Consider the following 6,000-nt stretch of genomic DNA (forward strand, 5'->3'; position numbering starts at 1 on the left):
GTCCGTTTTGTTTCATTCTTACACACAACCTCAAAATTACATGATAATTCTTCGTCAACATTTTGTTCCTAATTATTTTTATTAAAACTCAAAACTTTTTCTATACCTTTTATTTATCAAAATAAAACTTACTTTCTCCATCAGTTTGTTTTATATGATCTCTGTATTCATATATTTGTGTATTGTATCTTCAAAACTCTTCTTTTTTATATTTTTCAATTAAAGTATGTTTTGTTTTGACATACACTAGTCCTAGCTAATACCCGTACGATATACGGAAGCTATATAGATTTTACACCACGTGTCATTTAAAGAACATCTTAATACTGTCTTAGTTTATTAGTAGATCATCTGTTATTGTTAGCTTTACTTGTTTGTGTATATGATTCATTCATAACTTTTCATGCTTGTTTTTTATTGTTTATATATATATATATATATCCCCATATATATATATATTCATACGACATGTGATATGTTCAGATGCATATTTCGTATGATATATGTTAACTTTGACAAGTACCAAAAGAAACGGACTCATTAGTTATTTAAATAAATCTGCATTTATGTTAAATTATAAATTATGTTTAGGAAGTAATTAATTGTTAAAAACAGCCTAAAGGGCTGTAGTTAGAAAAACCCAAAAAGAAAAAGAAAAAAAAAACCCAACATCGTTTATGCTAATTCACATGACCAAGTAGTTGAGGAGTTAGAACTCACAATCACATGATACATCTATCCATCACTCAGCCTTATTTAACCAATGTATCAACTATTCGACGATATAGCCCCCTATATTATAAAAAGACATTTTTTTAAGCGTTGCATATTTTTGGGTTATACCAAAGATAGTAAAACATATAGATTCCCGAATCTTCCAGAAAGATTGTTTTTTAATTAGATGATATGATGGTTTTTTTCAGATATATATATTGAAAGGGAATTGAAAATATAATACTCCACTAATTAATAAACATGCATGTTTTGTATGTATGTAGAATTGGCGGTAAATGCTGCAAAATTGATGTTATTATTAGACAAGATGTCTCATACACTGTGCAAGATGCAGAATCGTGAAAAAGTCCTTGAAGCCGTAACTCTAAGTATCCCTGGAACCGCGGACATCAAGAAGGGGGGGACTGGCTTCAGGGTTTTCCTAGATTTGAAATTAAGCCAATCGTTCTGATACGGTCACGGCTGCATCCTGCGGACGTACACGATAAAATGGACACCCTTTTCTTGGAAGCTGAAGTCGTCCCGCGTGGTCATCATCAGACGTTATTACAGCAGGGTTAATTTAGGAAAAAAACGACATTATTTATGAGTGTGGCGATATCCATATTATAGATGGAGGTATAGTAGAGGTAACTCTTCACGAGTACTCTCCTAGTCGCCACCCGGACTTTGGAAAAAAAATCTGATAATTAATTAGAATCAATAATATCAAAGATGATGTAAACCCTTTCATTGATCGATTATCTTCTTTTATTAAATCCTATATGTTAATTAATTATAATTATAAAATAATTTTGTACGTGTGTTTGTTATTGTTTTTGTTGAAGAATCAATTCAGGAACGTTGGCACTTTAACACACACATACACCTTTCTTGTTTTTTTTTTTAACAGCAATGCATTATATATTAGTTACTAGATATAGTACTTCTTAGTTAGCTCAAGTATCTGAGCACATGCCTTACAAGTAGGAGGTCTTGGATTCAAGATTTGGGAAGTATATAGGAAGTCTTTCTATAAAGGCTTGGCTTAGGTATAACCAGGTTCAAGTCTGAGAGGGCAGGGTTTACCCCTATTGATCGTCGTGTGTTCGGGCAGATTATTAGGGGGTTTTCCTCCCATCAGGTATTTGAAATAGACATTTCTACTACGAGGGACAACGTATGTTAGACCTTCCGCTGTCAAATCGCGACACGAAGTTCTTAAACGAAATTCACGTTTCAAAAAAAAAATTATAAAGATAAATGACTCGCGTATATACACAGGTAATTATATTTAACTCACATATTGGTTTGGTGTGATTTTTGGTTAAATAAAAAAACAAAACCAATTATTCAGGTTTTTAAAATATTAAACCATTTATGTTTGGTTTTTCGGTTTATTGGGTTCGTTTTTGGTTTATAATTCGTTTTTGTTTTTGTTTTATATGTGGGAGGCTCATATTTTATAAAACCATATCATAACAAACGGAATTTTGCATAATAAACCTTTTTTGCATAATATCAAAAGTCTAACTAAATAATTATTCAATGAACAGCTAATCTAAAATTAAATACAACATATTCAACTATTTATGACTTCATGCACGTATCAATGCTAAAATACTCAAAGTTTACTTTCATAATCCATATCAAATTTTATATGCTCAAATTACAGATGTATTTTTACCAGGGATATACATATATGCATGTTAAATGCTAATGTCTAACTTTATTATGTAATACAAAATATGGTTGGTTTGGTGTTTTATATGCATCCAAAAATTAAACCACTAATATGTTTTTTTCAAATACGAAAGTCATAAAATTGGCTTCTTACTTTGGGGCACGTATTTGGTTTGGTTTTTTTGGATTGTCATGGTTATAATGATTTTTGTTTTGGTTTCGCTCAATCATAATAATTTAGACATCAAACGAATTTTTTAAGCGTTTGTCTTTACTACACAACGTATTTTATCCTTATCTATTCTAGGTCAAACAATAGAATACAAGGAAATCAAACCCAAAATAATAATAAATCATGCATTAATAACTTCAGTATCTTCAATTGTTTATAAACTTTTAGGTATTGTTAAATAAAGTCGACATATGGCTTTAGTTAAGGTATATAGAATAGTTATACATTTTAATAAAATTCAGGAAGTATGCTTTTGATATGAAAGATATAATTGTTTTATACACCTTAAATACAACCTTTTGAACTTTATTTCACATTTTTTTAAAATTCATTTTACCATTAATGTGTCAATGTATACCAAAATAATGCGTTAATAATTTCATGATCGCCTGATGTCTATAGAATTTTAACCATTTGATTTCGAATTCGTCATTATATTATCTTCGTTTCCATTTCCTAATGCGTTAAATTATAACATAAACCCTTCAACCTTTAAAATAACCACATTACTTCTTCATGTTTCGATCTCTATTATTTTATTAAATAAAAGTAGGATTTTTTTAGAGTAGGATTTTTTTAGAAAATAGTTAAGATCGAATAATTATTAGAGTAGGATTTTTTTTTTGGTTAGATGGTTTGAAAGGGAATTGAAAATATATAGTACGTACTTAACTACATGTATGTATTTTTATGTAGCATTGGCGGTACATCTTTTTGGATCGAGATATAGTATTAAACACGATGCCGCATACAATGTGTATGTAGGATGATGAATCGTGAACAAGTCCTTGAAGCCGTATATCCCTGGAACCGCGTAGACAATGAACGAAACGCCCTTTTCTTCGGTGCCCATATATTGAAAGCAGATAATAGCAGCAGCAGATATCATAGCAGCAGGGTCAATTTAGAAAAAAACACTACGTATAACTGTGTCGCTCTCGAAATTCAAGATGGGGGTGCAATGGCAACTCTCCAGAAGATACGATGCACGGAAACGCCTATTCGGGTCTAGTAAATGGATAGACCGATACTGCACACATTTCCAATTAAATTTAAGGCTTGTTCTAATGATGGTGTGTGTTTGTTATTGTTTTTGTTGAAGAATCAATTTACTGCATCGTTACCACAAGTTGCTTCAAGCCTTCAATTCTTTATTTATATTTCAGTCTAGGATACATTGTTATCAAATGACATATCCTTGCATATATTTTTTTAATCTAAATGCATATAGGCCTATTCTGCTTTTTCAAAGTTGATCTAATAAGCAGTCTCTTCAGTGGTTACTCCGGCTCTTATTGTATTTTTTTTTTCCTTTATTTTTTGGTCTGGTGTCTTGACACCGAGGGTGACCATCACCTTTGCCTCCAAAGGATATATATGCAATGATCAATCAGGAGGAAGTTTAAGATTACAGGCTGATGTTCAATGATTTAATACATGCTTATATTGTCAATGCTAACTCAATCAGCAAAACTATATAGACAATCTGTAGAACGCCCATTTAGTTTGACACACAATCCAAAATAAGTCAGTGTAGACCATAATTATCTTAGGATTCCAGTCCGGAACCTACAAATCGGCCTGTATTAAAACTTAGGCCTTACCCCATCCAATTACCAAAACTGTGTTGGATATTTTAGTGTAATTGGATTAACTTGTTTGATCGAAAATGTATAATAATATATCATATAGGATTGGAGGTGCGGAGTGCACACCTATTTGAATTTATTATGCCCCTAAGGTACGGGGGTCCGGGGCCGACATCACCTCTGGGAGTGAGGTCAAGGGGCCTCTTCTTTTTCTTCTGGTTCTTTTCTCTCAAGCATAATGACACGGAAAATTAATAATTTTTTATTATATCCGATTGAATAGTTTGGGTGAACCGTCAAATTGAGTCAATCTGAAAGCGATCACGCCCTTTAAAGATTGTTTATATCCAGTTATCTGTTAATTATTTGCGAAATTCCAACAAACCGGCCCCTTTCTCACTACTTCATTCTCCCAGTTACAAGTTTACAACGATGTCATCCCATCTCTTTCCCATCTGTATTATTAGAAAATGCCTCTACCAACCGTATCTCCTTCTCTCTCTCTTTTTTTTTTATCTCGAATATTTTATATATTGTATCGTTAGAAAAAAAAAGAAGGTTATTGGTTAAAAACTACCCATCTCTTTCCCCGGTTTCTCTTCGGAAAACACTTTTGAGAAAACGTTTGAGGAACTTTGCTACAAACTTGCATACCCTCCAGATTTTCTACAAAAATACATGTTTGAGCTGTTATCAGTAACTACACCATTGGTTTTTCATTTTACATGATTATTTGCAATTAAAATCATTATGTAGTGGATACAAATTTACAATTATCCAAATGGCTAAGTTTGACACTTTGTGCAAGACTGAAAACAACAGCTATATTATAATCATTAACAAATGAAAATAGTACTTTATACAAGGATGTAGTAGAAAGCCCAAAATGTCCACACTGAAGTCATGGGTTTTAGTTTGGTGTATGAAATAAGTTCTCTTATGTTGATCGAGGACAGGATTCATGGATAGTGCCATACTAAAAAAAAACATATCTTTCTTGTTAGTTGCTTTGCTTTTGCCTCACATTCTATCATTGATTAGACAATCTTCTTGGTCAAGTTAGCTATTTAGTCCTTTCTTCATCATACGTTTGACCAATATTTATATTGGAAGTTTGCTCTTTAAAGGTCAAAACAATGATTTTGCATTTCATGAAAAATGGGAATACTGTTTATGTTTTACAAGTACCTTACTCTAGCTTTAAGAAGAGTTTAAGATATGTAAACTAACTAATTATTATATTACTAGCCTAGTACCCGCGCGCTGCAACGGATATAACTTACAATGCGCGAGATGTCGAGATGACAATAATGTACAACTTTTAGTATGGTACTAGCACGTTACAATGATATTTCTTAGATAGTGGTCGTGAACAGAGGCAGTATTGGGTTGTTGCTTCACTATACGAACAAACTAATGGGTTATGTGTAGTGGAATAGAGGACAAAAATATTACTAAAACAAAAAGCAAACATGCAAAGAATTACATGTGTTTTTATGACATTAGTATTATAAGTTGTGATATTTGTGTTCCTGTTGCATAAGTTAATACTTGGTCATAATAATTATTATAATGTTTTAAGAGAGTTGGTTGTGATATAAAAAGGGAAAAAAAACAACTAATAGCATCAACGTAATTTGAGAAACAGGTATCTTAAAACAAAATGTTTGATCCTTACTCGACCAGCCACTCAAAAGTGAGAAGAATATTTGTAGAACTTAAGAAACAACAAAGTTTCTGAAATACTTATTCAAAAAAACTATTGAGAATATCATATGTTAG

The sequence above is a fragment of the Erigeron canadensis genome, chromosome 3, assembly GCF_010389155.1.
Source record: "Erigeron canadensis isolate Cc75 chromosome 3, C_canadensis_v1, whole genome shotgun sequence".
Taxonomy (NCBI): Eukaryota; Viridiplantae; Streptophyta; class Magnoliopsida; order Asterales; family Asteraceae; genus Erigeron; species Erigeron canadensis.